Source organism: Salvelinus alpinus, chromosome 6 (assembly GCF_045679555.1).
Source record: "Salvelinus alpinus chromosome 6, SLU_Salpinus.1, whole genome shotgun sequence".
NCBI classification, from domain to species: domain Eukaryota; kingdom Metazoa; phylum Chordata; class Actinopteri; order Salmoniformes; family Salmonidae; genus Salvelinus; species Salvelinus alpinus.
Window position 1 is genome coordinate 25,233,415 of NC_092091.1, and position 10,591 is coordinate 25,244,005.

At 48.2% G+C, this 10,591-nt stretch overlaps 1 protein-coding gene across 1 annotated transcript in view; it reads right to left on the reverse strand.

Moving 5' to 3' along the window:
* Nucleotides 1-8,851, reverse strand: part of LOC139578438 (leucine-rich repeat-containing protein 7-like) — a 202,779-nt gene extending 193,928 nt beyond the window's left edge. The window contains exon 1 of the mRNA XM_071406012.1: nucleotides 8,602-8,851. The gene's annotated coding sequence lies outside the window, so the exon portion shown is untranslated. The remainder of the gene's footprint in view (nucleotides 1-8,601) is intronic.
* Nucleotides 8,852-10,591: the final 1,740 nt, after the last annotated feature.

A 10,591-nucleotide genomic window follows, 5' to 3' on the forward strand; every position in this document is an offset into this window, starting at 1 on the left:
AAATTCATGTCATTTCAACGCGCTGCACCTTGGTTCAATCCCTGCTCCTCCTCTTCGGATGAAGAGGAGGAGGACCGCCAATACAGAACCACCCACCAATCCAGAGCCAAGCAGCGGTGTAAACGGAGTAAGGGACAGCGCAAGAAGGAGGAATGGACTTGGGACGATGTATTGGACGGTAAAGGTTGCTACACATGGGAGGAGATCCTGGCTGGAAGGGATCGCCTCCCATGGGAACAGGTGGAGGCACTGAGGAGAACAGAGGCAACCGGAGAAGGGAACAGGCGTTATGAGGGGACGCGTCTTGCACGGAAGCCCGAAAAGCCCGTGAGTAACTCCCAAAAATTTCTTGGGGGGGGCTAAGGGGTTGTGGGCCAAGGGCAGGTAGGAGACCTGCGCCCACTTCCCAGGCTAACCGTGGAGAGCGGGAGTACGGGCAGACACCGTGTTACGCAGTAGAGCGCACGGTGTCTCCTGTACGTGTGCATAGCCCGGTGCGGGTTATTCCACCTCCCCGCACTGGTCGGGCGACCGGGAGCATTCAACCAGGTAAGGTTGGGCAGGCTCAATGCTCAAGAGAGCCAGTACGCCTGCACGGTCCGGTATTTCCGGTGCCACCTCCCCGCCCCAGCCTAGTACCTACAGTGCCTACACTACGCACTAGGCTACCAGGGTATTTCCAGAGCCCTGTTCCTCCTCCACGCACTCTCCCTATAGTGCGTGTATCCAGTTCGGTGCCTCCAGTTCCGGCCCCACGCACTAAGCCACCTGTGCGTCTCCTAAGTCCTGTACACACTGTCACTTCTCCCCGTACTAGTCCTGAGGTGCGTGCCCTCAGCCCGGTGCCACCAGTGCCGGTACCACGCACCAGGTATAGAGTACGCTTTGAGAGTCCAGTGTGCCCTGTCCCTGCTCCCCGCACTAGTATGAAGGTGCGTGTCCTTAGCCCGGTGCCTCCAGTTCCGGCACCACGCACCAGGTCTACAGTGCGCCTTATCCGGCCAGAGCCATCCGTCTCCCCAGCGCTATCTGAGCCATCCGTCTCCCGAGCGCCATCTGAGCCATCCGTCTCCCGAGCGCCGTCTGAGCCATCCGTCTCCCCAGCGCCGTCTGAGCCATCCGTCTGCAATGAGCCTGCAAAGCCGCCCGTCTGCCATGAGCCTGCAAAGCCGCCCGTCTGCCATGAGCCTACAGAGCCGTCCGCCAGACAGGAGCCGCTAGAGCCGTCCGCCAGACAGGAGCCGCTAGAGCCGCCCGTCAGACAGGATCTGCCAGAGCCGCCAATCAGACAGGATCTGCCAGAGCCGCCAATCAGACAGGATCTGCCAGAGCCGCCAGCCAGACAGGATCTGCCAGAGCCACCAGCCAGACAGGATCTGCCAGAGCCGTCAGCGAGCCATGAGCAGCCAGAGCCGTCAGAGAGCCATGAGCAGCCAGAGCCGTCAGAGAGCCATGAGCAGCCAGAGCCGTCAGAGAGCCATGAGCAGCCAGAGCCGTCAGAGAGCCATGAGCAGCCAGAGCCGTCAGCCTGCCATGAGCGTCCAGAGCCGTCAGCCTGCCATGAGCGTCCAGAGCCGTCAGCCTGCCATGAGCGTCCAGAGCCGTCAGCCTGCCATGAGCGTCCAGAGCCGTCAGCCTGCCATGAGCGTCCAGAGCCGTCAGCCTGCCATGAGCGTCCAGAGCCGTCAGCCTGCCATGAGCGTCCAGAGCCGTCAGCCTGCCATGAGCGTCCAGAGCCGTCAGTCAGCCATGAGCTGTCCCTCAGCCAGAAGCGGCTAGTAATTCAGAACTGCCCCTCAGTCCAGAGCTGTCTCTCTGTCCGGAGCTGCCCTTCAGTCCGGAGTTGCCCCTCTATCCTGAGCTACCTCTTTATCCTGAGCTACCTCTCTCTCCTAAGCTATCCCTCTGTCCTGAGCTATCCCTATGTCCTGAGCTACCTTGTCCCAGAGCTGTCCTTGATTCTGGTGTTGCCCCTAAATTTAGGTGGGGTTATTTGGAGGGTGGTCATTGTGGGGAGGATACGGAAGCGGGGATTGATTATGGTGGGGTGGGAACCACGCCCGGAGCCTAAGCCACCACCGTGGTCAGATGCCCACCCAGACCCTCCCCTGGACTTTTTGGTGATGCGTTCGGAGTACGCATCTTGAGGGGGGGTTATGTCACGTTCCTGACCTGTTTTCTGTTTAGTTTTGTGTGTTAGTTGGTCAGGACGTGAGTTTGGGTGGGCATTCTATGTTGTCTGTTTCTATGTTGGTTTAGGGTTGCCTGGTATGGCTCTTAATTAGAGGCAGGTGTTTGGCGTTCCTCTAATTAAGAGTCATATTTAGGTAGGCGTTGTCACAGTGTTCGTTGTGGGTGATTGTCTCCTGTGTCTGTGTCGATGTTTGCACCATACGGGACTGTTTACGGTTTGTTCATTTCATGTAGTCTGTTCCTGTTCATTTCGTTCTTCACGTTGTATGTAAGTTCGTTGTTCAGGTCTGTCTACTTTCGTTTTGTTATTTTGTATCATTTTCAAGTATAGTTCGTTTTCGTGTTTGTTCGTTTTGTTTATTTAAAATAAAATTCATGTCATTTCAACGCGCTGCACCTTGGTTCAATCCCTGCTCCTCCTCTTCGGATGAAGAGGAGGAGGACCGCCGTTACAATAATTCGCTGTATCACAATTCCAGTGGGTCAGACGTTTACATACACTAAGTTGACTGTGCCTTTAAACAGCTTGGAAAATTCCAGAAAATGAAGTCATGCTTTAGAAGCTTCTGATAGGCTATTTGACATAATTTGAGTCAATTGGAGGTGTACCTGTGGATCTATTTCAAGGCCTACCTTCAAACTCAGTGCCTCTTTGCTTGACATCATGGGAAAATCAAAAGAAATCAGCCAATCAGCCCTATTTTATTTTCAGAAAAAAAATTGGAGACCTCCTGTAACGGGTGTCGTCTGAAGGAAGAGACCAAGGCGCAGCGTTCTTAGAGTTCCACATAATTTAATCACGAAGTGAAACTAAAACAGGACAAAACAATAACGAATACTACGACCGAACAGCTTCGATGTGCAAACTCCCTGCACACAAACAAAGAACAAGATCCCACACAGAAAGAGGGAAAAGGGCAGCCTAAGTATGATCCCCAATCAGAGACAACAATAGACAGCTGCCTCTGATTGGGAACCACACTCTTAGGTGGCGCATCTGGAGCGGGGACCCTCGCCGCCGACCCCGGACCGGGGACCCTCGCAGCGGGCCCCGGACTGGAGGGCGCCTCTGGCAGCTCCGGACTGGAGGGCGACTCTGGCAGCTCCGGACTGGAGGGCGACTCTGGCAGCTCCGGACTGGAGGGCGACTCTGGCAGCTCCGGACTGGAGGGCGACTCTGGCAGCTCCGGACTGGAGGGCGACTCTGGCAGCTCCGGACAGGAGGGAGACTCTGGCAGCTCCGGACAGGAGGGAGACTCTGGCAGCTCCGGACAGGAGGGAGACTCTGGCAGCTCCGGACAGGAGGGAGACTCTGGCAGCTCCGGACAGGAGGGAGACTCTGGCAGCTCCGGACAGGAGGGAGACTCTGGCAGCTCCGGACAGGAAGGAGACTCTGGCAGCTCCGGACAGGAGGGAGACTCTGGCAGCTCCGGACAGGAGGGAGACTCTGGCAGCTCCGGACAGGGGATCGTCGCTGGAGGCTCCGGACTGGGGATCGTCCCTGGAGGCTCCGGACTGAAGGGCGTCCCTGGAGTGGAGAGACACACAGGAGGCTTCGTGCCATGGATCATCACTGGAGGCTTCTTGCCATGGATCATCACTGGAGGCTTCGTGCCATGGATCATCACTGGAGGCTTCTTGCCATGGATCATCACTGGAGGCTTCTTGCCATTGATCATCACTGGAGGCTTCTTGCCATGGATCATCACTGGAGGCTTCTTGCCATGGATCATCACTGGAGGCTTCGTGCCATGGATCATCACTGGAGGCTTCGTGCCATGGATCATCACTGGAGGCTTCGTGCCATGGATCATCACTGGAGGCTTCGTGCCATGGATCACCACTGGAGGCTTCTTGCCATGGATCACCACTTGAGTGGAGAGACACACAGGAGGCCTGGCTCTGGGAGAAGGCACAGGACTCACCAGGCTGGGGAGACATGCAGGAGGGTTAGGGCTTAGCACAGGCACAGGACTCACCAGGCTGGGGAGACATGCAGGAGGGTTCTTCCTTGGCCGAGGCACCGGATTCACTGGGCCGTGGAGGCGCACTGGCGGTCTCGAGCGCAGAGCTAGCACAACTCGTCCTGGCTGGACACCCCCTGTAGCCCGGGAAGTGCGGGGAGCTGGAACAGGCCGCACTGGGCTGTGCTGGCGAACCGGGGACACCGTGCGTAGGGCTGGTGCAGGATAACCCGGGCCGAGGAGACGCACTGGAGGCCAGATGCGCTGAGCCGGCACCATCCCTCCAGGCTCGATGCCCACTCTAGCCCGGCCGATGCGAGGAGCTGTGATGTAGCGCACCGGGCTATGAGTGCGCACTGGGGACACCTTGCGCGTCACCACATAACACGGTGCCTTTCCGGTCAATCTCTCCCCACGGCAAACGCGAGGAGTTGGCTCAGGTCTATGACCTGACCCCGCCAATCTCCCCGTGTGCCCCCCCAAAAAAGAATTCTGGGGCTGCCTCTCGTGCACGCCTCCTCGTAGTGTCGCCGCTCCGCCTTAGCTGCCTCCAACTCCTCTTTGGCGATACTCTCCCGTCTGTGCCCAGGGTCCCTTGCCGTCCAGGATTTCCTCCCATGTCCATTCCTCCAGAAAACGCTGCTTGGTCTTTTTGTGGTGGGATCTTCTGTAACGGGTGTCGTCGGAAGGAAGAGACCAAGGCGCAGCGTTCTTAGAGTTCCACATAATTTAATCACGAAGTGAAACTAAAATAGGACAAAACAATAAAGAATACAATGACCGAACAGCTTCGATGTGCAAACTCCCTGCACACAAACAAAGAACAAGATCCCACACAGAAAGAGGGAAAAGGGCAGCCCAAGTATGATCCCCAATCAGAGACAACGATAGACAGCTGCCTCTGATTGGGAACCACACTCGGCCAGAAACAAAGAAATACCAAACCTAGAAATACAGAACATAGAATGCCCACCCAAACCACACCCTGACCAAACCAAAAGAGACATAAAAAGGATCTCCAAGGTCAAGGCGTGACACCTCCACAAGTCGGGTTCATCCTTGGGAGCAATTTCCAAACGCCTGAAGGTACCACGTTCATCTGTACAAACAATAGTACGCAAGTATAAACACCATGGGATCATACCGCTCTGGAAGGAGCGGTTCTGTCTCCTAGAGATGAACGTACTTTGGTGCGAAAAGTGCAAATCAATCCCAGAACAACAGCAAAGGACCTTGTGAAGATGCTGGAGGAAACAGGTACAAAAGTATCTATATCCACAGTAATATGAGTCCTATATTGACATACCCTGAAAGGCCGCTCAGCAAGGAAGAAGCCACTGCTCCAAAACCGCCATAAAAAAGCCAGACTACGGTTTGCAACTGCACATGGGGACAAAGATCGTACTTTTTGGAGAAATGTTCTCTGGTCTGATGAAACAAAAATAGAACTGTTTGGCCATAATGACCATCGTTATGTTTGGAGGAAAAAAGGGAGGCTTGCAAGCCGAAGAACGACATCCCAACTGTGAAGCACGGGGATGGCAGCTGTGTTGTGGGGTTGTTTTGCTGCAGGAGGGACTGGTGCACTTCACAAAATAGATGGCATCATGAGGTAGGAAAATTATGTGGATATATTGAAGCAACATCTCAAGACATCAGTCAGGAAGTTCAAATGGGTCTTCCAAATGGACGTTGACCCCAAGCATACTTCCAAAGTTGTGGCGAAATGGCTTAAGGACAACAAAGTCAAGGTATTGGAGTGGCCATCACAAAGCCCTGACCTCAATCCTATAGAAAATGTGTGGGCAGAACTGAAAAAAGTGTGTGTGAGCAAGGAGGCCTACAAACCTGACTCAGTTACACCAGCTCTGTCAGGAGGAATGGGCCTAAATTCACCCAACTTTATTGTGGGAAGCTTGTGGAAGGCTACCTGAAACGTTTGACCCAAGTTAAACTATTTAAAGGCAATGCTACCAAATACTAATTGAGTGTATGTAAACTTCTGACCCACTGGGAATGTGATGAAAGAAATCAAATCTGAAATAAATCATTCTCTCTATTATTATTCTGACATTTCAGATTCTTATTAAATTAAAGTGGTGATCCTAACTGACCTAAGACAGGGAATTCTTACTAGGATTAAAATGTCAGGAATTGTGAAAAACTGAGTTTAAATACATTTGGCTAAGGTGTATGTAAACTTCCGACTTCAACTGTATATATTGTATCGCCGAGCTGTAGGCTTTGCCACCGCGGAATCAGTACACTGATGTAGCCCTTTCCTGCAGTCAATGACCAAAAGTGCCCTCTTTGGTCTCATGGGTGGGATGTTATTAATATTTTTCCTAATTTAATCAATAATTAAGTTTTCTTTTTTTTACCACAAAAATCCAGTGTTTCTATGTCAAACAGTTTTTGTTATATTTCAGTCTCCTGTGGTGTATAAAAAGTGTAATATTGGAACGCAAACTAAAAATGTAATACATTTCAACTCTATATCTGACACCGTACAGGTGTCTTCTTTTTTATAAGCCCATAACCATGTGCGTGAGGTGTATACTTTTGTTTCAAAGTAGATTTGTTTAAGACTACCAAGAATCACTCTGTGTAAACCTGATTAAGCCCACTGCAGTAAAAGGGAAAGGGGAATGCCTAGTCAGTTGTACAACTAAATGACTTCAACTGAAATGTGTCTTCCGCATTTAACCCAACCCCAAAAGTTATTAAGGAGTACGCTCGGGTGAAGTCAGCATACTTATCCAGCGGGTGAGAACGCTCAGTAATTAGAATGTTCTACGTTGAGGGGTGTTGTCCCAATGTCTTCATTAGTGATCCTAAAATGTTGAAATGTTTAGGCCATTGATATTGAAACTAGTGTAAAGGATATATTATTAAGCGAGATACTAAACTCATCTGTGTGAGCAAATATTGACACTTTGTAAAAGTTAAAGACACTCTGTCTAGTTTGAAGGCGCTCTGCCTTAGAACCAGTTGTAGCTTCAGTGAATTGGCCATTTAGGTTATTCTCTATTATTTTGAAGGTGTACATTTATGTCATTGTTCATCAATGTCTTGTAAATATCCATGGATCCAACTCTCCTTCGGCACCTGTAAATATACCTCCATTTTGCTCCTGATTTCATCTGACTCATAATGATTCGCACCCCCTGACAAGACCACCTAGGGTCCACTATCTTACACATTGGTGCCTGAGAGGCTTTGGTAGCTGACACATTTTCCAAATAAGGGTCCGTTTTTCTAAGGTCTAAAAAGATACCATATCCGGTTCTGTGAGTACCAATAACATAAGTAAAACCACCTGCGTTACCGGATATTGTTTTACTGGTAATAATTCAATACATTGCCTTTTGATTTCAGCTCTGGTCTGTGAGTGGTGTCTCAGCCCAACTGAGCTGGCAAGGACATGGAGAACCCCTCCCCTCCATAAGAAACAAATAGCTTAGGTCAGCAGGCATCAAAGATCATTTTAGAATGTGAAAAATATATTTCTTACAAGGGCAAAAAAAGTTAGAGCACTTATAGCACAAAAACATTTGATATGATCATTGGTATTCGGCTGAGAGCTTGGAGTGGGTTTTCCAGGGCAAATATTTTGTTCTGGAAGTTTATGATGGAAGTTTATGAGGCATGAAGTCCATCCAGTACAGGAGTTATGTACATGTGCTCTTAAGTCTCAACTGTACTAGTACAAAAGTGCTAGTAGTGATAGTCAAGAGATTGGCCAAACACAAAACATACACAAAGCGGATGATATAAAATGACAGAGTGCTTTCCAATCAATCCTTTCATAGCCTCAGCCTACTGGAATACAGCCTGATGAATTATATTATTATTTCAGTCTCGTTGACGTAATGTAAGGCATCAGCAGCTTTACACAGCACTGTGAATGGAGTTTTTAGAGTCAGAATGGATGGACTTCAGAAATCATATAATTTGGCATAGTAGGGATGAGGTCAAGTCTGTATAGGCATCCACTCTAGTATATGCCTATTCATAGGAGGCACCGCTCCGGGCACATAAGCAAAGCTGTCTAAGAGCTGGTGATGTTTACATGCAACATTGTAACCTGCAATGTAACCAATGTAAACTGCCCATTCACGATTGATGACAACCCTCATATGCAAATAAAGCGTTGCTGGAGTTTGTGATGAAGCTAATGTAATTCCTTGAAGTTGTGTATCATTGTATCGGCTCAGAGTAAATATTAAATAAACAACTGAGCCAAGACACTCGCTTTACTAAATACAAGTGTTTACCTGAATAGACATCTGCCTAATTCAGTAGGTGTAGTTTCTCCTCCACAATGCAGATACAGTACAGTAGACTACAGCACTGGACCCGTACAGTAACATGATGTAATGAGCCTCCTGCATAGCGTAGAGAACATTCACATGCATAATCACTTGTTTAAAAAATGACCTACCTTATTGAGCAGGTCGTAGGATACCTTTTCATAAAACCTTCACAAGGTTAGTATAGCTTTCCCTCTGTCAAATCCTCTATTTTACGAATGAATCACGTTCTTAATAAAATTTTCCCAAATACCTCCTTTCAGATTGTGACGGTTGGAGTAAATGTAGGTATGTGTTATCGCTACTTCCTCGCATGGTCTTTAGATTTCTTAATCATTTATCTACATATTTAGCTGTGAAATATTTGCTGCGATTGGCACAGTGCGCTGCGCTATGGACTTTCAAAGTCAATCACACAGGTTCATTGGCAATTGGAGCTCCCACCCCTATAACGCGGATTGGCTCATTATGTTTGATTGACATTCATTTTAACGTAACTGCACCGATGTTCACATACTGGAAGCCAGATTGTAAACTCACAGGGTGCAGGTTGTTGATACAGATGGTTACATTCCATATTTTATTATATTTATCCACAATGTATGCATACATTTTCTGATGCACATATTTTCTAATCACCTCGGATAATTGGAGGAAAATTACGTTTTATGATATTGTAGCGATCCTCGCTATATGAGTCACGTTACAATTCTCATCAAATATATAATTATATTTGCGCGATGCGTAGGGCCTTTCACCCCAGCGACCCCCGGTTCGCTTCCCTGACCTACCGTTCGCTACTATAACTACCTAGGCCTATAGGTGTACTTACAACAATACCTGTTTGTGTTATTACACAATTACATTTATTATGTATATGATTTACAAAACAAAAAACATCTATGGTGTTAGAATCAATACACAGTAGGCTTAATGCATATTGTGAGTTTAGCATAGTTGTAAATGTGCACCTACACTTGAATTGCACTGTACTTACATGGGTATTATTACAGTGTTATAATAGCATTGTCAATAATACAATGAATTAGGATAGGCTATTCCAGACCCAACCCAGGTATCCCCGTGTGACAGAGCAAAAGTAGCACCCTGTCACATAAACCTATAACATAGTTACTTAAGATAACACAAACTCTTTTCATTATCCACAAGCAGGGGATCAGTAGGCTAGGAGGAATCATATCGAGGAACAAAGACTAGACCTATGCCACATGAAGGAACTGATCAAACTTTTATTCAGAGAATTCCATTAAGTGTATAGACTTCAACAATCTATAAAGACATTTCTTCTAAATATAATTGTATGTTGCTTGTGAAAAAGGCCATCATAATCACTCCCCTCAAAATCCTCCCACTCCTATGTAATAATCGAAAGGCCCATATCTATGCTGTGAATATGAAGTGGAGGGTGATTGGTAGGAGGCTATCTGACTTCAGAGGTTTTCTGCTTTATTTTACAGTTGCCTAGCAACAGACTGATCTGTGGAAAGTGAAGCAGAGAAGGGATGTGAAAAAAAACTGTTAAGAGCTGATGGTCTTTAGTTATCAAGTTGTTGACTCCAGGGCCGTTTGAAATGTTTTTATTTAGTCGGAATTTAGAATATTTCAAGAACCTCTGTATATTAATTGTTGTTTCTTTCTTTTCTATGTAGCGCCTTGAGAGGAGATATGCATGAATCAGGCTACTCATTGGATATGTGCTATTCAAAGGCAATACATTATACTACTGTATCATATGCTTGTATTACGCATGCCTCTTCATTCATCACAGCCAAAAACATAGTAAAGCTCTTATTCCAACACAATTTATTGGCCACACTTGAGGCTGAAAAGATTTGCATCCACCCTCAGATCCTCAAAGTTCTATAGCTGCACCATTGAGAGCGATTTGACTGGCTGCATCACTGCTTGGTATGGCACTGCTTGGCATCCGACCGCAAGGCGCTACAGAGGGTAGTGCGTGTGGCACAGTACATCACTGCGGCCGAGCTCCCTGCTATCCAGGTCCTCTATACCAGGCGGTGTCACAAGAAGGCCCTAAGTCATTGACTGTTCTCTCTGCTACCGCACGGCAAGCAGTACCGATGCACTGGAACCAAAAGG